This window comes from Salmo trutta, chromosome 11, assembly GCF_901001165.1.
Source record: "Salmo trutta chromosome 11, fSalTru1.1, whole genome shotgun sequence".
NCBI lineage: Eukaryota > Metazoa > Chordata > Actinopteri > Salmoniformes > Salmonidae > Salmo > Salmo trutta.
Genome location: NC_042967.1, coordinates 1402490 through 1428624, shown reverse-complemented (window position 1 = coordinate 1428624; position 26135 = coordinate 1402490). Strand labels below are relative to the sequence as shown.

Here is a 26135-nt window from a genome sequence, read left to right as displayed (position 1 = left end):
GGCCACAATTAGAAACCATTTTGGGGGGGGTTCAGATACCAGTCAAGACAAGTGAGTGATGGGGGATGCCTTCAGTGGTTGCAATGCACACACATACATTCATGCCACACACACCCACACACACGACTCTTACTTTGATTGCGAAATACTGCACAATTTTAACAGTTGTCCCCCAATCCCCCTTTCCCCATAACAAGTGTAAATATTAAATTGTGCCTTCATGTATTACAATGCCTTCAGAAGGTATTCACACCCCTGGACTTTTTACACATTGTGTTGTGTTGCAGCCCAAACTTAAAATTGATAAAATTGAGATTTTTGGGTACTAGCCTACACACAATACTCCATAATGTCAAAGTGGAATTACGTTTTGAAATTTTTACAAATTAATTAAAAATGAAAAGCTGAAATATCTTGAGTCAATAAGTATTCAACCCCTTTGTTTTAGAGCCCCATTGTGGAGGCGTCATAATACCCATAGAACCTAGTGGTCAAACAGGGAAATGGTTCCAATAATTTCTCCACCATTCATTTTTCCCATAGGGGATTTTAGGAACACTTAAAATAAGTGCTGTTTCTCGTGTAGGTTTAACCTGGCGTGACATTTTGATAACCATGTAAATCTCTCGGACAAGGTGACTTATATTCAGCTCTATTTACTCTGATTCAAAAATGCTAATTAGCCTCAATGTAGACATCATGCAAGACTACAAAGCCCTGCAAGCACGTCACCTTTAGCTGACACCTTTGCTAACAGGTATGGTGTCAGTGGAGGCTGCTGAGGGGAGGACGGCTCATAAGAAAAGCTGAAATGTGGAACCACATGTTTGATACCACTCCATTCCAGACATTATTATGAGCTGTCCTCCCCTCAGCAACCTCCACAGAATTGTCATGTGCAGACCAGCTGGCTGTTGTGTTCACTGACATTTTCAATCTCTACCTAGCTCAGGCCTCTATACCCCCCTGCTTCAAGATGTCTACCATCATCCCTGTGCCCAAGAAAGTGAAAGTAACTGAACGACTAAAGACCAGTAGCACTCACTTCAGTCATCATGGAATGCTTCAAGGCTAGTCAAAGAGCATATCACCACCTCCCTCCCCGACACACTCGACCCTCTCCAATTCGTCTACCACCCTGACAGATCCATGGACGACGCATTCGCCTTTGCACTGTCCTTACCTACCTGGACAAAAGGAATGTGTGTGATGTATATGGAAGGATGCTGTTCATCGACGACAAAGCTCACAGCCCTGGGTCTGAACTCCTCCCTATGCAACTGGCTGCTGGACTTCCTGACATGCCGAGCCCGGGTGAAGGGATGCAACATTACCTCAACACTGATCCTGAACACGGAGGCCCCACAAGGGTGCGTCCTCAGTCCCCTCCTGCATTCTCTGTATACCCACGACTGCATGGGTAGTTCCAACGTTCACTGAAGACACAACAGTAGTAGGCCTGATCACCAACAACGAAGAGACAGCCTACAGGGAGGAAGTAGGCACTCGGACGGCATGGTGCCAGGTAAACATCTCCATCAACGTTAGCAAAACAAAGGAGCTGATTGTGGAACCAGGCTGGAAACGCTCCCATCCTCATTTTCCAAACGGCGTCAACACCACAACACTGCTAGCTAGCCAACTTTACCAACTAGCAGTACTGTAGAAACTAAATACATTACAACGGAACGATTTGATTAGTGTAATGTTAGCTAGCTACATAGTTGTCTTTGTATCAAAGATAAAGGTAAACGCAGCCATTGCTAGCTAGCCAACTCTACCAGCTAGCAGTACTGTATCATTTTTAGTCAATAAGAGTTTTGCAACGTAAGCTTAACTTTCTGAACTTTCGAAATGTGTAGTCCACTTGTGTAGCTAGCAGGACTGACTTTGTGTTAGCTAGCCAACGTTTAATTACTTCTGCATTATGAAAGGAACTAGACACGGACATGAATGACCCATTGGTAGTTTGTTGTAACCAAGTATTGGTGCTAACCGTGTGTTATTGGATGCTAGCATGCCAGTTAGCTACGGCGTCATAGGATACGGTGCACTGGGTGGGTTTCACGGAAGAATACTGTACCAAGTTATCTAGCTGAATAAACTAAGTTTGAGCCTATTCCTGGAAACATTGAACCACTGTAGTTTACATCAATTATCATTTCTAAAGTGGAAGTTGGAAAAGTTATATTTGAGTGTTTCAGTGAATGGTTAGTGAGGGAGGCCCTGCTCTCTCGCTTCCCCAGTTGTTTAGTTAATTTTCATTCCAATCTCCTTTGCATTAGCGTAGCCTCTCCTGTAGCCTGTCAACTATGTGTCTGTCTATCCCTGTTCTCTCCTCTCTGCACAGGCCACACAAACGCTTCACACCGCGAGGACGCTGCCATTCTAACGTGGTGGTCCCAGCGCGCACGACCCACGTGGAGTTCCAGGTCTCCAGCAGCCTCTGGAACTGCCAGTCTCCTCGTCTGACCACGTGTTCTCGCATACTCCGAGAGCATCTGGTCAGCGGGGTGGTGGCACTGGAATCCTCATCTCTCCCAAGTGGACATTCTGTCTTTCTCCCCTGACCCATCTGTCTATCTCCTCCTTTGAATTCCATGCTGTCACAGTCACCAGCCCATTCAAGCTTAACATCCTTATAATTTATCGCCCTCCAGGTTCCCTTGGAGAGTTCATCAATGAGCTTGACGCCTTGATAAGTACCTTTCCTGAGGATGGCTCACCCCTCACAATTCTGGGTGACTTTAACCTCCCTACGTCTACCTTTGACTCATTTCTCTCTGCCTCCTTCTTTCCACCTCACCCTCTCACCCCCCCCCCCCCCCCCTACTCACAAGGCAGGCAATACGCTTGACCTCATCTTTACTAGATGCTGTTCTTCTACTAATCTCACTGCAACTCCCCTCCAAGTCTCCGACCACTACCTTGTATCCTTTTCCCTCTCGCTCTCCTCCAACACTACTCACTCTGCCCCTACTCAGATGGTATTGCGCCGTCGTAACCTTCGCTCTCTCTTGCCTGCTACTCTCTCCTCTTCCATCCTATCATCTCTTCCCTCTGCTCTATCCTTCTCCAACCAATCTCCTGATTCTGCTTCCTCAACTATCCTCTCCTCCCTTTCTGCATCCTTTGACTCTCTATGTCCCCTATCCTCCCGGCCGGCTCAGTCCTCCCCTCCTGCTCCGTGGCTTGACGACTCATTGCGAGCTCACAGAACAGGGCTCCGGGCAGCCGAGCGGAAATGGAGGAAAACTAGCCTCCCTGCGGACCTGGCATCTTTTCACTCCCTCCTCTCCACATTTTCTTCCTCCGTTTCTGCTGCTAAAGCCACTTTCTACCACTCTAAATTCCAAGCATCTGCCTCTAACCCTAGGAAGCTCTTTGCCACCTTCTCCTCCCTCCTGAATCCTCCTCCCCCCCTCCTCCTTCTCTGTGGATGACTTCGGCAACCATTTTGAAAAGAAGGTTGACGACATCCGATCCTCGTTTGTTAAGTCAAACGACACCACTGGTCCTGCTCACATTGCCCTACCCTATGCTTTGACCTCTTTCTCCCCTCTCTCTCCAGATGAAATCTTGCAACTTGTGACGGCCGGCGGCCCAACAACCTGCCCGCTTGACCCTATCCCCTCCTCTCTTCTCCAGACCATTTTCGGAGACCTTCTCCCCTACCTCACATCGCTCATCAACTCATCCTTGACCGCTGGCTACGTCCCTTCCGTCTTCAAGAGAGCAAGAGTTGCACCCCTTCTCAAAAAACCTACACTCGATCGCTCCGATGTCAACAACTACAGACCAGTATCCCTTCATTCTTTTCTCTCCAAAACTCTTGAGCGTGCCGTCCTTGGCCAGCTCTCTTGCTATCTCTCTCAGAATGACCTTCTCGATCCAAATCAGTCAGGTTTCAAGACTGGTCATTCAACTGAGACTGCTCTTCTCTGTGACACGGAGGCTCTCCGCACTGCTAAAGCTAACTCTCTCCTCAGGTCTAAAAGGATGAGAGCAATCTGCTGCCTTTGATACTGTGAACCATCAGATCCTCCTCTCCACCCTCTCCGAGTTGGGCATCTCCGGCGCGGCTCACTCTTGGATTGCGTCCTACCTGACAGGTCGCTCCTACCAGGTGGCATGGCGAGAATCCGTCTCCGCACCACGTGCTCTCACCACTGGTGTCACCCAGGGCTCAGTTCTAGGCCCTCTCCAATTCTCGCTATACACCAAGTCACTTGGCTCTGTCATATCCTCACATGGTCTCTCCTATCATTGCTACGCAGACGACACACAATTAATCTTCTCCTTTCCCCCTTTTGATAACCAGGTGGCGAATCGCATCTCTGCATGTCTGGCAGACATATCAGTGTGGATGACGGATCACCACCTCAAGCTGAACCTCGGCAAGACGGAGCTGCTCTTCCTCCCGGGGAAGGACTGCCCGTTCCATGATCTCGCCATCACGGTTGACAGGTCCTAATCCAGGCGCAGGTCCTAATCCAGGCACTTGTCATCTCCCGTATGGATTACTGCAACTCGCTGCTGGCGGGGCTCCCTGCCTGTGCCATTAAACCCTTACAACTCATCCAGAACGCCGCAGCCCATCTGGTGGTCAACCTTCCGAAGTTCTCTCACGTCACCCCGCTCCTCCGCACACTCCACTGGCTTCCAGTTGAAGCTTGCATCTGCTACAAGACCATGGTGCTTGCCAACGGAGCTGTGAGGGGAACGGCACCTCCGTGCCTTCAGGCTCTGATCAGTCCCTACACCCAAAGAAGGGCACTGCGTTCATCCACCTCTGGCCTGCTCGCCTCCCTACCTCTGCGGAAGCACAGTTCCCGCTCAGCCCAGTCAAAACTGTTCGCTGCTCTGGCACCCCAATGGTGGAACAAGCTCCCTCAGGACGCCAGGACAGCGGAGTCAATCACCACCTTCCGGAGACACCTGAAACCCCACCTCTTTAAGGAATACCTGGGATAGGATTAAGTAATCCTTCTAACCCCCCCTCAAAAAAAAGATATAGATATACTATTGTAAAGTGGTTGTTCCACTGGATATCATAAGGTGAATGCACCAATTTGTAAGTCGCTCTGGATAAGAGCGTCTGCTAAATGACGTAAATGTAAATGTAATGAACGGGGCCGTCGTTGAGGCGGTCAATAACTTCAAATTCCTCTGTGTACACATCTCAGAGAAGCTGAAATGGTCTAACCCCACGGACACTGTAGTGAAGGCACAACAGCAACTCTTCAACCTCAGGATAAATTTGTCCTGTCCCCGAGGGCCCTCAGTGTTCGACAGGGGCACCATCTAGAGCATACGGTCAGGCTGCATCACAGCCTGGTACAGCAACTCCACCACGGACCGCAAGGCTCTTCAGAGGGTGATACGTGCAGCCGAATGCACCATTGGGTGCACACTGCCTGCCCTACAGGACACAGACAACACCAGGAGTCGCAGAAAGGCCAAGAAGATCATCAGGGACCCCAGCCACGCCCTGTTCTCCCCACTTCAAATCACTCAGACAAAAGCAGTACAGGAGCATCATGGCAAAAACTTAGACTGGCCAATAGTTTCTACCCTCAGACCATCAGGCTGCTGAATAGCCACCACTAGTCAGCTACCTGGTCCCCCCTTACTCCCCCAATGGACATTCCACCCCACATTGAATATCCCTTTGAGTATGGGGCAGTTATTAATTACACTTTGGATGGTGTATCAATACACCCAGTCACTACAAAGATACAGGTGTCCTTCCTAACTCAGTTGCCGGAGAGGAAGGAAAACACTCATGGATTTCACCATGAGGCCAATGGTGACTTAAAAATAGTTAGAGTTTAATGGCTGTGATAGGAAACTGAGGATGGATCAACATTGTAGTTACTCCACAATACTAACGTATGTCAGAGTGAAAAGGAGGAAGACTTTACAGAATAAAAAAATATTCCAAAACATATATCCTGTTTGCAACAAGTAATAAATGCAAAAAATGTGGCAACGCAATTAACTTTTCGTCCTGAATACAAAGTGCTATGTTTGGGGCAAATCCAATACAACACATTTCAAGCATAGTGGGGGCTGCATCTTATTATGGGTATGCTTGTAATTGTTAAGGACTGGGGAGTTTTTCAGGATAAAAAAGAAATACGGAAGGGAGTTAAGCACAGGCAAAATCCTAGAGCAAAATTTGGTTCAGTCTGCTTTCCACCAGACACTGGGAGATTAATTCACCTTTCAGCAGGACAATAACCTAAAACACAAGGCCAAATCTACGCTGGAGTTGCTTACCAAGAAGACGGTGACTGTTCCCGAGTGGCCAAGTTCAATTTTCACTTAAATCTGCTTGAAAATCTATGGCAAAACCTGAAAATGGTTGAATAAATAAATGGGCACAATCCAGGTATGGAAAGCTCTTAGAGACTAACCCAGAAAGACTCATAGCTGTAATCGCTGCCAAAAGGTGATTCTAACATGTATTGACTCTGGGGGTTTAATACTTATCTAAATCAAGACATTCTGCATTTTATTTTTCATATTTCTTTTTACAAATGTTAATAGTTCTTTCACTTTGAGTCGTGTGTAGATCGTTGACAAAACATTACAACACAACCATTTGAATCCCACTTTGTAACAACAAAATGTGGGAAAAAATCAAGGGGTCAATCAAATGTATTTATAAAGCCCTTTTTACATGATGTCACAAAGTGTTTATAACCCAGCCTAAAACCCTAAAGAGCAAACAAGCAATCCAGATGTAGAAGCAAGGTGGCTAGGAAAAACTCCCTAGAAAGGGAACCTAGGAACACAGCCATTAAAGCCAGATCGCTAAGGGGGGTGAATCATTTCAGAAGGCACTCATGCTAAAATGTTTTTTCTATTCTAGTGGGCCTTTTACCTTGTCCGTATTCTTTGGTATTGTTGTTGCATTGTCAAGAAGGAACCTGCCAGTAAGCATTTCGTTGGACAATATACTATGCGTATCCCGTACATACCACTAATACAAACTTGAAAACACACACCTGCTAGGGCCTTCACTGGTGCGCTTGCGCCTATTATTTTGATGTGCAGAGCAATTGCACAGGCCAAATGGATCGAACCCGTTCAACCCATAAAAGAACAGACTAAAAGAGTTCCCTGTCGCGGGAGCCACACAGCTGTTGTAGCGGTTTAGCCGTGTGAGTACAGCATTGGGAAATGGGCTGTTTTTTTCGAGGGGACTCCGTAATGGACATGAGGCCAGATGTTTCCCCGAAATTCTGAGCACAGTCCGTGTTTTAAGTCACTCTGGACTGTAATGGCTTCTTCAGTGACACTAGCGGAGCCGTGGAGTGCAGTGTTGGGGCTATAAAAACGACAGCACCGTTCATGTGCTTGACAACTCAATAGCGAGGCCTCGTAGCATTGAGGGAGAGAGGACGACAAGTCACAAATGTCACATGAGTCACATGGGTACGCAAAGTCGCTTGGACTAAAAACGGGCACTCTGCTTGTCCATGTATCGCGCCGACAGAGATAAACACCTCTCTGGGAAAAGGAAGGGCGGGAATGTATGCTTTATGATTAACGACTCATGATGTAATCATAACATACAGGAATTCAAGTCCTTCTGCTCACCCGATCTAGAATTACTTACAATCAAGTGCCGGCCATTTTACCAACCAAGAGAATTCTCGTCAGTTATAGTCACAGCTGTGTACATTCCCCCTCAAGCAGACACCAAGACAGCCATCAAGGAACTTGGAACCCATATATCCTGAGGCTGCATTTATTGTAGCTGGGGATTTTAACAAAGTAAATTTGAGAACAAGTCTACCCTAAATTCTTCCAGCATATTGATTGAGCTACGCGTATGCGCAATACCCTCGACAACTGCTTCTCCAACTTCCGTGATGCATACAAAGCCCTCCCCCGCCCTCCCGTCGGCAAATCCGACAACGACGCCATCTTGCTCCTTCCGTCTTCATGGCAGAAACTCAAACAGGATGTGCCAGTGACGAGAGCCATTCAACGCTGGTCCGACCAATCGGAAGCCACGCTTCAAGATTGTTTTGATCACGCGGACTGGAATATGTTCCGGTCAACATCAACTTATACGCTGACTTGGAGATGTTGTACCCGCTGACTATTAAAACCTACCCTAACCAGAAACCGTGGATGGATGGCGGCATTCACGCAAAACTGAAAGCGGGATCCACCACATTTACCATGGAAAGAGGTCTGGGAATATAAACAGCGCAGCTATTCCCGCCGCAAGGCAATCAAACAAGCGAAATGCCTTCTTTGCCTGCTTTGAGGATAATACAGTGCCACCGTCGCGGCCCGATAACAAGGACTGCACCCCCCCTCCTTCTCCGTGGCTGACATGAGTAAAACATTTAAACGTGTTAACCCTCGCAAGGCTGCTGGCCCAGACGGCATCCCTAGCCGCATCCTCCAAGCGTGCACACCCCAGCTTGCTGGTGTGTTTACGGACAGATTAAATCGCTCCCTATCCCAATCTGTTGTCCCCACATGCTTCAAGAAGGCAAAGATAACTGAACTAAATGAGTACCGCCCCGTAGCACTCACTTGTCATCATGAAGTGCTTCGAGAGAATTGTCAAGGAACATATCACCTCCACCTTTATCGTCCACCCAAGACCCACTTCAGTTCGCATACCGCCACAACAGGTCCACAGACGATGCAATCGCCATCACACTGCACAATCCCATCTGGACAAAAGGAATACCTATGTAAAAATGCTGTTCATTGAATACAACTCAGCATTCAACACCATAGTACCCTCCAAGCTCATCAAACTGGAGGCCCTGGGTCTCAACCCCACCCTGTGCCACCGTCGTAGGCCGCTAACAAGGACTGCGCCCCAATCTCTCTCCCCTTCTCCATGGCTGACATGAGTAAAACATTTAAACGAGTTAACCCTCGCAAGGGTTAAGGGTGGGGCTCCAGCTCAATCATCAAGTTTGCAGACGACACAACAGTAGTGAGCTTGATTACCAACAACAACGAGACAGCCTACAGGGAGGTGGTGAGGGCACTCGGAGTGTGGTGTCAGGAAAACAAACTCTCACTCAATGTCAACAAAACAAAAGGAGATGATCATGGACTTCAGGAAACAGCAGAGGGAGCACCCCCCTATCCACGTCGAAGGGTCAGCAGTGGAGAAGGTGAAAAGTTCCTCGGCGTACACATCAGACAAACTGAAATGGTCCACCCACAGAGACAGGAGGTTGAAGAAATGTGGCTTGTCACCCAAAACCCTAACAAACTTCTACAGATGCACAATTGAGAGCATCCTGTCAGGCTGTATCACAGCCTGGTATGGCAACTGCACCGCCCTCAACCACAAGGCTCTCCAGAGGGTAGTGAGGTCTGCACAACGCATCACCGGGGGCAAACTACCTGCCCTCCATGACACCTACAGCACCCAATGTCACAGGAAGGCCAAAAAGATCAAGGAGATCAACCACCCGAGCCACTGCTTGTTCACACAGCTACCATCCAGAACCTGAGGTCAGTACAGGTGCATCAAAGCTGGGACCGAGAGACTGAAAAACAGCTTCTATTTCAAGGCCATCAGACTGTTTAACAGCAATCACTGACTCAGAGGCTGCTGCCTACATTGAGACCCAATCACTGGCCACTTTAATAAATGGATCACTAGTCACTGTATACAATGCACTCTAAATAATGCCATTAATGTTTACATATCTTACAGTATATACATGTGATATGAATAATGTATTTTATACCATCTATTGCACCTTCGCTCATCCATATATTTACACGTATATATTCTCATTCACCCCTTAAGATTTGTGTGTATTAGGTAGTTGTTCGGGAATTGTTAGATATTACTGCACTGTCAGAACTAGAAGCACAAGCATTTCGCGACACTCGCATTAACATCTGCTAACCATGTGTATGTGACAAGTAAAATTTGATTTGACACACACACACACACACACACACACACACACACACTAAAGCCACTACAACGATTCCTTTTTAGACTCCAAATAGCCAATCGTTTGTCGTGCCTATACCAGTTGAGAGGTGTGTAAAAATAAACAGTCTATAAAATCGGGACACGGGCAGACTGTTAAAAGCTGTCAATCCCGACCGGTTAAGTTTCATGCAGGCTCAAGAGGTCAGCCATGTTGTGTATGCAATAACAACTATGGGCTTAGTTGGAGTTCCTGATTTAAGAGATGGGTTAAACTGAGCAAGTCGTGAAACCAGAGAAGTCGAGGAGGGGGAGGCACTGAACTAGAACAGCTGGGAAGCATAGATTTGGAGAGGGATAGAACGGGCATTACAATTTAAAGCCATGTTCAGTAGCGGTGGACCAACGGGTGTTTAAAATTGCTATATTTGGAATGCTCGATGACTAGATTCTCAGTGCATCAGTTCTTTGCCTTTTTTACGTGCTTCACGCAACTGCAAGGTGCACAAATCTGATGGCGTCGCCATTTAGGATGAGCCATGACTAATCATGAGGAGTGTCTGTTCTATGGATCCTATTTCATTGTGCTGGACTGGGTCCATGTCCAATCTATTTCTACCCACTGGAGCAGATCCAGATTTTCCAAACTTAACCATGGACTCGTAGGCTACTTGTATGGGGCTGCTTGATTGCTTTCTCTTGGACGCTGTCCAGGCTTCTCAGTCTCTGAGCTTCCACCTGCCTGATGGACAGCTGTGGATTGAGCCATCTGTCCAGACTAGGCACCTGATGTTTCATTGGATTCCCTCCTTTTATTAATTCGATCCAAACTGAATTTGTATGGAGAGGTTTCAACAATGGCGAAAGTTTGAAGATAGACAAAATGAGGGCAAGGTTCAGAATCCAGTAAAATGAGCTTGCGGTTAAAGCAGGACTCATTGTTGATATGACATATAAAATACTAAATAGCCTCTTTCTCGAGAACCAAAAGGAGTACGGATAAAAGTTAACGCCTGACATTTGGAGGGACATCTGGGTGTATTTCCAGGTGTCTCCCAATGATTCCCCTAATCCTTGTTCCTGAAGTGTGCACTTGTTCACTTCCCTTCATGGAAATGAATGCTAGAAGAAAATGGTGTTAACTCCCTCTAGCTCATTCCTACAAAAATCCAATGCTTGTAAATTTGTGGTGAGTAGTGAACGAGTGCACACTTCAGGAAAAAGGTCAGATTATTGGGATGCAGCCTCCTTGTTTTTGAGAGGCTGGTTACAGGGTGCTCACTCATCTCCTCGATCACTTCCGGGTCACACTCCCTGTACTTCTCCAGCTTTGCCTTCAGATGACTACTCTTCTCCCTCAGAGCCTGCAGCTCCTTTAGAAGAGTGGCCCGCTCCTCCTTTATAGGTGGACACACACACACACCTGAAAACCCAAAAGACAGACAAACACACACCAAGTGGCAAGTGCAAACACATTAGGGCAGGGAATTGCCAGGGATCTCACGATAAGATATTATCACCATACTTAGGTGCCGATATGATACGGACTGCAATTCTCATGATTCAATATGTATTGTGATTCGATACAGATTTTATTGCGATTCGATGTTCCAAACATACTGCTCACCATGTCTGCTACAAAGAGACAAAAGAAAATGATATTTGATCAGTCAGGGAAATGTGTTGAAAACAAAATTGGCTCCCGATTTAAAAAGATTGAGTACAAGCTATGAAGGAAGGAGTTTGTGCAGTACAGTCAACAAACCGCAAAAATATTGCGATAGTCAAAACAATACATTGTCAAAAATAATATCGCAAAATGTAACTATTGATCCCCCCCCCATCACTAATACCCTGACTACACCGCTCGCGTTGCGTGTGCTCGCGTCGCAAAATAAATGTAGAAATCTATATTATTCAATTATTGCACCCACTGCTCGCGCGCGTCAACAAGTGTCTGCATTGCCAAGGGCTAAAATAGAAGTCCTTTCTATTTGTGACGCAGATCGCGGTTGCAAGTCCTGCCTCTCCCATCTCCTCATTGGTTTATAGAAGCAGGTAACCACGTGCCATCTCCTCATTGGTTATACCCACATGGGTGATTGAAAGACGAACTGTGTTGTCAGTCATCGTTGTAATACTAGGAAAGTTTAGATGCCAATCAGCATATAAGTTCAAAAAAGAAAAAGCCTGGAAGGAGGAGATATTACTTTTTCGTAGAGCTCCAAGACAGGACTGTGTCTAGGCACAGATCTGGGGAAGGGTACCAAAACATTTCTGCAGCATTGAAGGTCCCCAAGAACACAGTGGCCTCCATCATTCTTAAATGGAAGAAGTTTGGAACCACCAAGACTGTTCCTGGAGCTGGCCGCCAGGCCAAACTGAGCAATCGGGGGAGAAGGGCCTTGGTCAGGGAGGTGACCAAGAACCCGATGGTCACTGACAGAGCTCATCTGTGGAGATGGGAGAACCTTCCAGAAGGACAACCATCTCTGCAGCACTCCACCAGTAAAAAAGGCACATGACAGCCTGCTTGGAGTTTTCCAAAAGGCACCTAAAGACTCTCAGAGCATGAGAAACAAGATTCTCTGGTCTGATGAAACCAAGAATAAACTCTTTGTTCTGAATGCCAAGCGTCACGTCTGGAGGAAACCGGAAACATTTTAGTCATTTAGCAGACGCTCTTATCCAGAGCGACTTACAGTAGTGAATGAATACATTTCATAGCTTTTTTTATTTTTTTTGTACTGGCCCCCCGTGGGAATCGAACCCACAACCCTGGCGTTGCACACACCATGCTCTACCAACTGAGCCACAGGGAAGACCTAACCACCCCTACTGTGAAACCTGGTCGTGTCAGCATCATGCTGTGGGGATGTTTTTCAGCGGCAGGGACTGGGAGACTAGTCAGGATCGAGGGAAAGATGAACGGAGCAAAGTACAGAGAGTTCCTTGATGAAAACCTGCTCCCCATCCATTTTTTATTCTTAATAAATTAGCAAACATTTCTAAACCTGTTTCTGCATTGTCATTATTGGAATTGAGTGTAGATTTATGAGGGGGAACAACAATTTAATCAATTTTAGAATAAGGCTGCAAAGTAAATGTGGAAAAAGTCAAGGGGTCTGAATACTTTCCAAATGCACTGTATATGCAACAAAATACACACCCCAACCCCCCTTAGAGGTGTGGATTCTAGTCCTTTTATCTTACAATACAAAAACTATTTCTCTAAATTATTGCAGATAAACAAATCACTCATCATTAACAAATTCAGAAGTCTTGCTGTGAGACAGTGATAAAATGAAGGATAAAAAAAATGGCCTGCTTTCCCTTTAAGGTTGGCATGTGTGCATAAATGTACTTACGGTTTCTTCACGTCCTACTTTTGATTTATCGACAGCCTGCTGCAGATACATCTTCCTTTGTTTCTCCTCGGTATGCTATGGCGAGAAAAGATATTTCGAATTAACACAATTTAACATCACATTTAATTTTCACATCAATGTTGTGTTTTGTGGGCTTGAACTTCAATTTGACACATGCAACTATGCATCACACACACATAAATATGAACTAAATAATCATGTACATATAACTAAATATCATACACATACATTATCAAATTCTTAATCGTGTGTGCATGAAACATCTGCCATTAGGCGATATACCGTTTATAATGTATATCAAACTATTCCGAAATACCAACGGTATGATTTTCAATAACTGCGGGGGTGCGTACTACTTATAACTATCAGTTAAGTATCACTATAAGAAAGCTAATATATGTCAAATAAATGATATCGAGCTCAGTGCTCCAGCTTGCATTTGTTTTGTTAAGTAAGAGGCTAGATGTCAAGATCAAGCTTCTTGGTTACAGTGGTGACATTCAATCCCCTCCTGGATCAAAATACCTGTTGCCGAGAATTGTTTTGTGCGTCACCACTGGTATGAAAATCTGGATACTCCTCAACTCGATCATCCCCATGGTAACACAAGGCAAGAGTCAGGCAGCTATAATATTTCTCACTCAATCAAAAGTCATGGCAAAGAACTATGAGCCAAAATTATTCTGCACTGGTTAGTATTCTTACACATTGGCTCCGTCCCCCTATGAGTCCTGGTCAAAAATAGTGCACTACACAGGGAATAGTGTGTCATTTAATTTACATCTCTCTATACATCATAACTCGCATTAAACTGTTTGTATTCAAAAGTTCAGACAGTGACAAACCAATAACTCAAATACAATTTTAATAAAACTTTTGACTATAAACCAAAGAAACAGTCCCCTTCCTTGTACACTGTTTATAGAATGAGAGACGGGAGGGTTCCCATCTAAATAGGTCACCGATAACAGACCACATATTCACGCCACTGTGTTTAATTTCCAACACGGCGGCCGCCGCATTAGTTGCACCACTGGCGACTAGAAGCCGTTTATTCACCGCCCAGTACACGCCTTCATACTGTCTGGTCTGTTGCGTGGGGAACTTGGTAATCATGAGGATGAAATGCTAACGAGAGGACCACCAACTGTATAAGTGACACCGCCACTTGCGACAAGCCACACAGCCACCACCTTCAGCGCTGCTACTGATAACGAGTCACTACCCACAACTCTGCAATGAGATTATTAGGTCTTAGACATAGGCTACTTTGGTTCTGAACCTAGAGCTTCCTCGTGATCATGATCAAACGAGACACTGAGTTGACAATGTACTCCTTACGCATGTTATTTTTGTTGGGGATAGAGAGAGAAAGACAGGGAAGATGGGAGAAAAGATTGTGCCAGAAGGGTGTGGGCTGGATTTCGAACACACACCGACATGGTAGACTGTGTGTGTGCTATGAAGACAGCGGTCTTAACCGCCCCCCTCAAACTCAACTCTGGACCTCGAAGCCAGTCTAGGTACATTTTAATTTTGTCTTCAGTCATTATTTTGAAGATACACAAAGTGCCATTTGATTAACAAAATGAAATACTGATCACACAACATGGACAGTTCGAGTTTTGTGCAAACATTACTCTGTTTCGTAAGTCTAATCACGTTTGAATGTTGTAGTAATTCCTTTACCTCCCACTTACAGTGAAAGCATATGCTTTACTGCAAACAAGTGTGCCTGCTCGGTGTGCTAGCTACAGAAATCAGAGTACAGTTAAGAACAGATAACGCATTTGGGACAGGAAATGTGCCGGTCTGTCTGTGGGCTTGAGACTATGCAGATAAGGGCAGCATCCCAAATGGCCCCCTATTCTCTATGTATTGCAATACTTTTATTACCAGGGCACATAAGGTAATTTAGTTAAGTATAGCCAATAGGGCCCTGGTCAAAAGAAGTGCACTATAGAGAGAATAGGGGGCCATTTGGGACATAGACCTCATGTACCTAGGTTATAGGCCTGCAATGTTCTGTAATAAAACCACATGAATCGCCGGCGTGAACTCGATAAAGAGTCTAGCAAGCTGTTAAAACTGGAGGGGAGAGAGGCCAGTAGACCCTCAGAATTAGCTTAAGGTTAGAGGTCAGATGGGGGGGTGACAGTGTACTTTGCCCTATTGAAAACCAAAATACTCCCCCCCCGCAGTGTCAGAGAAGCTCACACAGTTGGGGGGGGATGTCCCACACACATATTTTGTGTTTATTGGATTGGAGAAATAGAAGACAGAATTTCTGTAGCAGTGGGTCAGATTCTAACCCATGCTGCAGCAGTATGCTCCGTAGGCAGTGTCTTTGACCACCATAGGCCACAATACACCCGTTAAAAATCACCTGCTTGTCCAGCTCCTCCAACCTGCGCTTGCGGGCGTGCAGGGCCTTGCTGGGGAAGGCCCAGTAGTAGTTTGATGTGCCCACTCTCTGTCCACCATGTTGCCATCCACCAGGCTCTGGAAAACCTCCTTCACTGACATGGGTGCTGCAGACAGGAGAGAGGCAAGGGCTCTTTCTCAGTTAATCTTTCCTGGGTTCTTCGCATCCTCTCCTCACCTTCTCAAAACCCATTAGAGAAAAAGGTCAGAGCGGAGGGACCTTGGACCATCTCCTCCAATATGATTGAAAAACATGTGAGGAATCACAGAAAGGTGAATTGATGTAGAGCCCAGGAGTGTGTTAGTGCCCTAGGAAGTGCACTTTATGTCTGAATTGAGATGGCAGGTAAGTGTACTTAGTGGGGACGTGTTACTGTACCTCAGTACCCCTCTCTCAACCTGGTCATTAGTGGACGACAAAACCTGTGGTTCTTGTAAACTCATTGTCATTGCTAGTGTCAAGTGCACCATCTGGGACTCATACTAATGATAGTGCCTTGCAAAAGTATTCATCCCCTTGGTGTTTTGCTATTTTGTTGCATTACAACCTGTAATTTAAATTGATTTTTATTTGGATTTCATGTAATGGACATAGTCCAAATTGGTGAAGTGAAAAAAAATAACTTGTTTCAAAAAATTCTAAAGTAGTGCTCGCATATGTACTCACCCCCTTTGCAATGAAGCCCCTAAATAAGATCTGGTGCAACCAATTACCATCAGAAGTCACATAATTAGACAAATAAAGTCCACCTGTGTGCAATCTAAGTGTCACATGATCTCAGTATACACTGAAGTCGGAAGTTTACATACACTTAGGTTGGAGTCATTAAAACTCGTTATTCAACTACTTTGTGCATGACAAGTAATTTTTCCAACAATTGTTTACAGACAGATTATTTCACTTACAATTCACGGTATCACAATTCCAGTGGGTCAGAAGTTTACATACAAAGTTGACTGTGCCTTTAAACAGCATGGAAAATTCCAGAAAATGATGTCATGGCTTTAGCCTATCAGAAGGTTCTAATTGACATAATTTGAATCAATTGGAGGTGGACCTGTGGATGCATTTCAAGGCCTACCTTCAAACTCAGTGCCTCTTTGCTTGACATCATGGGAAAATCACAAGAAATCAGCCAAGACCTCAGAAAAACAATTGTAGACCTCCACCAAGTCTGGTTCATCCTTGGGAGAAATTTCCAAACGCCTGAAGGTATCACGTTCATCTGATCAAACAATAGTACGCAAGTATAAACACCATGGGACCACGCAGCCGTCATAAAGCTCAGGAAGGAGACGCGTTCTGTCTCCTAGAGATGAACGTACTTTGTTGCGAAAAGTGCAAATCAATCCCAGAACAACAGCAAAGGACCTTGTGAAGATGCTGGAGGAAACAGGTACAAAAGTATCTATATCCACAGTAAAACGAGTCCTATGTCGACATAACCTGAAAGGCCGCTCAGCAAGGAAGAAGCCACTGCTCCAAAACCGCATAAAAAAAGCCAGACTACGGTTTGCATCTGCACATAGGGACAAAGATTGTACTTTTTGGAGAAATGTCCTCTGGTCTGATGAAATAAAAAAATAGAACTGTTTGGCCATTATGACCATCGTTACTTTTGGAGGAAAAAGGGGGAAGCTTGTAAGCTGAAGAACACCATCCCAACCGTAAAGCACGGGGTGGCAGCATCATGTTGTGGGGGTGCTTTGCTGCAGGAGGGATTGGGGCACTTCACAAAATAGATGGCATCATGAGGAAGAAAAATGGTAGATATATTGAGGCAACATTTCAAGACATCAGTCAGGAAGTTAAAGCTTAGTCGCAAATGGGTCTTCCAAATGGACCCCAAGTATACTTGACCCCAAGCATACTTCCAAAGTTGTGGAAAAATGGCTTAAGGACAACAAAGTCAAAGTATTGGAATAGCCATCACAAAGCCCTGACCTCAATCTTATAGAAAATGTATGGGCAGAACTGAAAAAGCGTGTGCGAGCAAGGAGGCTTACAAACCTGACTCAGTTACACCAGCTCTGTCAGGAGGAATGGGACAAAATTCACCCAACTTACCGTGGGAAGCTTGTGGAAGGCTACCTGAAACGTTTGACCCAAGTTAAACAATTTAAAGGCAACGCTACCAAATACTAATTGTGTATGTAAACTTCTGACCCACTAACCCATGTGATGAAAGAAATAATAGCTGAAATAAAATCACTCTCAACTATTATTCTGACAGTTCACATTCTTAAAATAAAGTGGTGAGCCTAACTGACCTAAGACAGTGACTTTTTACTAGAATTAAATGTCAGGAATTGTGAAAAACTGATTTTAAATGTATTTGGCTAAGGTGTATGTGAACTTCCGACTTAAACTGTATACACCTGTTCTGAAAGGCCAAAGTGTCTGCAACACCACTAAGCAAGGGCACCACCAAGCAAGCGGCACCATGAAAACCAAGGAGCTCTCCAAACAGGTCAGGGACCAAGTTGTGGAAAAGTACAGATCAGGGTTGGGTTATAAAAAAAAAATAGGCACTTTGAACATCCCACAAAGCACCATTAAATCCATTATTAAAAAATGGCACCACAACAAACCTGCCAAGAGAGGGCCGCCCACCAAAACTCATGGACCAGGCAAGGAGGGCATTAATCAGAGAGGCAACAAAGAGACCAAAAATAACCCTGAAGGAACTGCAAAGCTCCACAGCGGAGATTGGAGTATCTGCCCATAGGACCACACTCCACAAAACTGGGCTTTATGGAAGAGTGGCCAGAAAAAGCCATTGCTTAAAGAAAAAAAATAAGCAAACACGTTTGGTGTTTGCCAAAAGGCATGTGGGAGACTCAAACATATGGGAGAAGGTACTCCGCTCAGATGAGACTAAAATTGAGCGTTTTGCCCATCAAGGAAAACGCAGTGTCTGGCGCAAACCCAAAACCTCTCCTCACCCCGAGAACATGATGCTGCCCCCACCATGCTTCACTGTGGGGATGTTTTTCCACCGGAAGGGACTGGGAAACTGGTCAGAATTGAAGGAATGATGGATGGCGCTAATACAGGGAAATTCTTGAGGGAAACCTGTTACAGTCTTCCAGAAATTTGAGACTGGGACGAAGGTTCACCTTCCAGCAGGACAATGACCCTAAGCATACTGCTAAAGCAACACTCAAGTGGTTTAAGGGGAAACATTTAAATGTCTTGGAATGGCCTAGTCAAAGCCCAGACCTCAATTCAATTGAGAATCTGTGGTATGACTTAAAAAGACTGCTGTACACCAGCAGAACCCATCCAACTTGAAGGAGCTGGAGCAGTTTTGCCATTAAGAATGGGCAGAAATCCCTGTGGCTAGATGTGCCAAGCTTATAGAGACGTACCCCAAGAGACTTGCAGCTGTAATTGCTGCAAAAGGTGGCTCTACAAAGTATTGCCCTTTGGGGGGTGAATAGTTATGCACGCTCAAGTTCTGTTTTGTCTTATTTGTTTCACAATAAAAAATATTTTGCATTTTCAAAGTGTAGGCATGTTGTGTAAATCAAATGATACAAACCCCCTCAAAATCTATTTTAATTCCAGGTTGTAAGTCAACAAAATAGGAAAAATGCCAGGGGGTGAATACTTTTGCAAGCCACTGTACATTCACACTCCATAGCAAAACAACTGGATTTGTTTCAAATCATCATATTACCGAGTAAAGCCCATTATACTATCCAGGCTCATATAGCTTCAATCTTCCAACTCTGTGGTCCAGATGTACCGAGAGCAGAATCATCTGCATCCCATTTGGCATCCTATTCCCTATATAGTGCACTACTTTAGACCAAAGCTCTAATGGGCCCTGGTTAAAAGTAGTACACTATATAAGGAAGAGGGTGCCATTTGGGACGTAACCCTAGCCCACTCATCTGCCACGTAATCTCTTTACATTTATTACAGCAATAAGGGAAAACGTTGATTTAAATGTGCAGAGTCCAGGGCTCTTCTGTGTATTCCCTCCCTCTCTTAACTGATCCCAAATCAGCTGAGAGTAAGAGGGCTTACGAAGTTACCCCTAGAAACTGATTCTGTGTCAGTTTAGCATTTTTCCCCACAATGGTTAAGGATAAATTGGGGAAGGCAAGCTAGTCCTAGATCTCTAACAAGGGGAAACTATACCACCAAGCATAATAGAACGTTCTAACATCTGGAACAAGGACGTCTGGTGAAATGTGATAGTCCCACATCATGCACTGTTCCTCTGCCGTAGCACTAATAAAGTTGATTTGGTGTTTTGGAACGAGCTGTGTTATAGAGAAAGTTCAGTATTTTACAACTTAAAAAGTTAGATGGCGCCACATCCTGAAAGTAGTCTATGGCCAGGAGAAACTGTAATCCATTGTTTTGTTTTCTCTAAACAGCCACTACAAACTTCAGCTATGTATAGTACACTGTGTATATGTAAAACACTGAACTTCCCCTTTAAGTACAGGGAGGATGTTGGGCAGCAGGGAGAATCAAACTAATGGGCCCTGTTTAAGCAAACTCTGGAACAAGGATTTCAGGGGCCTCATTTATCAAACATGCTTAAATTTCTCGATAGTCTGGCACCATCTGGACTTGCTAGTTTCTAGTCTCTGTCTCGCTTGTTTGCCTCTCCGCCTTTCTCTCTTCCATCACTCACTCACCATTTCTCTCCTGAGACCTTATGAAAATATATAATTCCTTCCTGCCCCTCTAGTAATCACTGATATAACATTGCTGGATTGGTGGAAAGCGATGTAGTTGAATCCTTGGTTTTGCTTATCCAATGATTTGAAGTCAGTGATCAGGCTACATCAAGGAAAAGAATGGATGCATATTCAACGTATTCAAAGCGGGCCCCTGATCTCACTCTCTCATTCTCTCCCTCCTTTGTGTGATAAGTGACTGATATACACAACAGTTTACAGACCCCCCCTCCAGCCCCCGTAACTACGTCACGATGCCAGAGCAGGGCCTTTAAAAACATGTGATTCTAATAATTCGCGGGCAGCCCGATCAAGTTTCCCCAAATTAATGCAACATCCACTGTAAAAAAAGAAACGAAAATAAAGTCCCGTTTGGGAGAGTACCAAAACAGCACAGCTCCATTTCTCTATGGGGCCAGCACTTAAAACATGTGCTTTTCCCTATTGTTTTTCTCCCTGTACAAACACACACACGTTAGTGCCTTTTGGCAGTAGTGTCGTCCCATTCCATACTACAAGCTAAATATGGGATGAATCAAAGTGGTTTGGGCTAGACTCGGTTTCCAAGACGATGATGTTGGGACTACTTTACCATTATGTTGTTATGGGTGCATGAGGGCACCTTTCAGTGTTGACACAGACCGCACATTCATGGGAAGAAAATGACACGGAACTACTTCAGGCATCCGCAAAATGCTCGCCCCAAAAACATGGACACAGTTAACTTCAAGAGGTGAAATAAAGACCTCTGGAAATTTTAGTACGCCGGTCTTAAAGATTTGGGATCCATATGCCGTCACTGAATAGAAAAGGCACCTTGGCATCGCAAGGATTTTTTTTAATTTAATGCTGAGTTTTATTTTATTGAAAATAAATCACGAGTCCCATGTTTCATTTGTAAAACGATCCATCTGGTTCGTCTCAATTAATCATTACTCACTTATTCCTTTAGTCTTGGGGGCGATTTTCACTATGTCCTTAAACTGAAACACTTCTTTCTGGTGAGACAAAAAACAACTCCATACTAATATATGTATCTTTTTTTTAATGTATGAGCAAGTTAGACAGGGTGCCAAGCTGTCCTAAACTAATACTCTAGAAACTGGGCCAGAAGAGAAAATAACCCCAACAGGCCAAATGCATGCATTCAGTTAATCAACATTCTTTTAAAAATTTTACTTTTATTTAACCAGGTAGGCCAGTTGAGAACAAGTTCTCATTTACAACTGCAACCTGGCCAAGATAAAGCAAAGCAGTGCATCAAAAACAACAGAATTACACATGGGATAAACAAAGGTACAGTCAAAATCACAATAGAAAATCGATATACAGTGTGTGCAAATGAAGTAAGGAGGTAAGACAATAAATAGGCCATAGTGGCAAAGTAATTAGCAATTAATACTGGAGTGATAGATGTGCAGATGAGGATGTCCAAGTAGAAATACTGGTGTGCAAAAAAGAGCAGAAAAAAACAAATATGGGGATGAGGTAGGTAATTGGTTGGATGGGCTATTTACAGATGGGCTGTGTATAGGTGCAGCGATCGGTAAGCTGCTCTGACAGCCAATGCTTGAAGTTAGTGAGGGAAATAAGTCTCCAACTTCAGTGATTTTTGCAATTCGTTCCAGTCATTGGCAGCAGAGAACTGGAAGGAAAGGCAGCCAACGCAGGTGTTGGCTTTGGGGATGACCAGTGAAATATACCTGCTGAAGCACGTGCTACGGGTGGGTGTTCCTATGGCGACCAGTGAGCTGAGATAAGGCGGGGCTTTACCTAGCAAAGACTTAGATGACCTGGAGCCAGTGGGTTTGGCAACGAATATGTAGCGAGGACCAGCCAATACGAGCATACAGGTCGCAGTGGTGGGTAGCATATGGGGCTTTGGTGACAAAACAGATGGCACTGTGATAGACTACATCCAGTTTGCAGAGTAGAGTGTTGGGGGCTATTTTGTAAATTACATCACCGAAGTCATGGATCGGCAGGATAGTCAGTTTTACGAGGATATGTTTGGCAGCATGAGTGAAGGAGGCTTTGTTTCGAAATAGGAAGGCAATTCTAGATTTAACTTTGGATTGGAGATGCTTAATATGAGTCTGGAAGGAGAGTTTACAGTCTAGCCAGACACCTAGGTATTTGTAGATGTCCACATATTGTAAGTCAGAACCGTCCAGAGTAGTGATGCTAGGCGGGTGGGTGGGCACGGGTAGCGATCGGTTGAAGACCATGCATTTAGTTTTACTAGCGTTTAAGAGCAGTTCTAGGACACGGAAGGGGTGTTGTATGGCATTGAAGCTCGTTTGAAGGTTTGTTAACACAGTGTCCAAAGAAGGGCCAGATGTATACAGAATGGTGTCGTCTGCGTAGAGGTGGATCAAAGAATCACCCGCAGCAAGAGCGACATCATTGATATATACAGAGAAAAGAGTCGGCCCGAGAACATTTATATATATTTTTTTTTAATCAATGGTGGTTATGATATCGTTTAGGACCTTGAGCGTGGTTGAGGTGCACCCGTGACCAGCTCGGAAACCGGAGTGCATAGCGGAGAAGGTAAGGTAGGATTCGAAATGGTCGGTGATCTATTTGTTCACTTGGCTTTCGAAGACTTTAGAAAGGCAGGGCAGGATGGATATAGGTATAACAGTTTGAGTCTAGAATGTCTCCCCATTTGAAGAGGGGGATGACCGCGGCCGCTTTCCAATCTTTAGGAATCTCAGGCGATACGAAAGAGAGGTTGAACAGACTAGTAATAGGAGTTGCGACAAGGGCGGTGGATAATTTTAGAAAGAGAAGGTCCAGATTGTCTAGCCCAGCTGACTTATAGGGATCCAGATTTTGCAGCTCTTTCAGGACATCAGCTGTCTGGATTTGGGTGAAGGAGAAGCGGGGCGGGGGGGGCTTGGGCCAGTTGCTGCGGGGGGTGCAGAGCTGTTGGCCGGGGTTGGGGTAGCCAGGTGGAAAGCGTGGCCAGACGTGGAGAAATGCTTAATGAAATTCTCGATTATCGTGGATTTATCAGTGGTGACAGTGTTTCCAAGCCTCAGTGCAGTGGGCAACTGAGAGGAGGTGCTCTTATTCTCCATGGACTTTACAGTGTCCCAAAACTTTTTGGAATTAGTGCTGCAGGACGCAAATTTCTGTTTGGAAAAGCTAGCCTTTGCTTTCCTAACTGACTGTGTATATTTATTCCTGACTTCCCTGAAAAGTTGCATATCGCGGGGACTATTCGAAGCTAGTAGTGTGCCACAGGATGTTTTTGTGCTGGTCAAGGGCAGTCAAGTCTGGAGTGAACCAAGGGCTGTATATGCTCTTAGTTCAATTTTTTTTTTTTAAGGGGCATGCTTATTTAAGATGGTGAGGAAGGCACTTTTAAAGAACAACCAGGCATCCTCTACTGACGGGATGAGGTCAATATCCTTCCAGGATACCTGGGCCAAGTCGATTAGAAAGGCCTGCTCACTGAAGTGTTTTAGGGTGCGTTTGACAGTGATGAGGGGTGGTCGTTTGACCGCGGACCCATAACGGACGCAGGCAATGAGGCAGTGATCGCTGAGATCCTGGTTGAAAACAGCAGAGGTGTATTTAGAGGGCAAGTTGGTCAGGATGATATCTATCAGGGTGCCCATGTTTATAGATTTGGGGTTGTACCTGGTAGGTTCCTTGATAATTTGTGTGAGATTGAGGGCATCTAGCTTAGATTGTAGTTTGTTGTTTTTTAGAAAGACAGTGAAAACTGACATTTACTGGTTTTGCTTCAAATCAAAGAGGACATGGAAAACATTAAAGGATATCAAAAACCGGTATAGGCCTATAATTCATGATCAAACATGTGATTAAGTATAATTTACACCTAGAAATTGATTGTATTTCTATGGTTTTCAACCTTTAAGCGAGCAGTAAGAGTGTGACTTGTCAAACTGCAGACTTCCGGTTTCTAGCAGTTATTTATCCCGGGAAAAGGGAGTTGGTTTGGGTGGGAAATCGCAGTAACCCAGTTCCCGCTATTCAACTGCAACTTGACTCTAAATCAGCAATACAGCATGCATTGTCCTGAAAACCTCTTCTACTGGTTAACCCCAGCTTAGAAACCAAGTTCCCTGCCCCAACATGTCCGAGGTTGTTTCACACTAGAGGGAGAGCCAGTGTGTGTGTGTGTGTGTGTGTGTGTGTGTGTCTGAGAGATGGAGGCACGCTCAAGGTGCTATGTTTGGTCTGTTTACTTTACCTCAGGTGTCATAGCCAACCCTGGCGTCAGCGGCAGCTTTCTAACTGCGACACGAAACCAGTCCTCGGTTTCACCAACTGACTCAAAACTCCCAGTCTTGCTACTCTCCATGGATACTCTTGGACCTCCATACACAGCTTGAAGTGAAACGGCATTTGTGTTATGAAATACACCTAAGTGTCAAATTATTAAAGGGAGAGTTCACCAAAGTTACATAGGGTTCCTTACCCTGCAGGCCAGCAATTTTGCCGTAACACTACACAACTAATTCAAATTATCAAAGATTGATGATTGGTTGATTATCTTAATCAGCTGTGAAGCGCTAGGGCAAAAACAAAAACGTGCACCCCTTGGGGTCCCTAGCAATTCATGCTTTGGTTTAGTTTCCCTGGCACTGTTTCCACATGCTATCGTTTAAGAATTTGTGGCACAAATCCCATTCACGTTATGGAACCGATTAGCAAAGACACCAATATGTCATTTTGGTGAACTATCCTTTTAACTCACTGTCTCAAAGAAAATCTCCATCATGCGAGTCCTCTTCTCCTCAAGACTGAGACCTTTTTTTTTGGACTGCAAAACAAAAATACAGAAGAAATAAAATAAGTCAGCTGTAATGTGGCAATCTGTAATTGGTAAATACATTGACTTTCACAAATTCTTCAAGAATCAATGAATGAATTAACTTTTAAATGCCTCATGATCCTAGTTCAACTGTCATACACCATCATAACCACAAATATAACTTAAAAAAAAAAAATGTATAGCCTCAAAACATGGATAAAACTATAAAATGTTAATCTCATGGATGGTCAGTCCTTGCATCCGACGTCTGAAGTGGCCATACAGCATTTAGTGAGATGCTGCAGACTTCAAGGCTTTCATACTTCTTGCGCTTAGCTGAGCCGAGCTATTGCATAGGAAGTGAGTTTGTTTATACAGGACCTCCCGTTAACCGATCATGTCAATTCGGAGCCCTCCACATTATTACAACATTTTAGAGGCACACGGCGATGTGGTACAGCTTGATTTGCCCTCTTCAAGCCTCCACAAATTGCATCATACCTTCCATACGAAGCATCTGACCACAATTTCGGATCAAACATAAATTGTCTTTTAGTCTACATCTCTCCATCCCTCAGCTATTTACCACAACAGAGGTGGGGTTGACATCTCCCCCCCTCGTTTAAAACATAATGTGCCTCTGGATATATTAGTGGCAATGAAGCTTTGCAGACTTTCGCTGAGGGGTCGTGGCAAGCGGCTTATTTATACACTGGCAGACAAGCTCGAAGGAGCATGTGAAGGTAAATAAACGCCAACCACATGACACAGTCCTAGCTAGCACATGGACGTAACTGGTTATTTTGTGTTGTTGCACAGACATGCCAAGCTAGCATACATGCTAGTTAGCTTTAGGTAAGTGTGCTAGCAAGTTATACTTAGCAAGAGT

At 44.7% G+C, this 26135-nt stretch overlaps 1 pseudogene; it reads right to left on the bottom strand.

Annotated features, from left to right (window-relative positions):
- LOC115202074 (meiotic nuclear division protein 1 homolog) overlaps positions 1-26135 on the bottom strand; it is a 35553-nt pseudogene that overhangs the window by 9231 nt on the left and 187 nt on the right.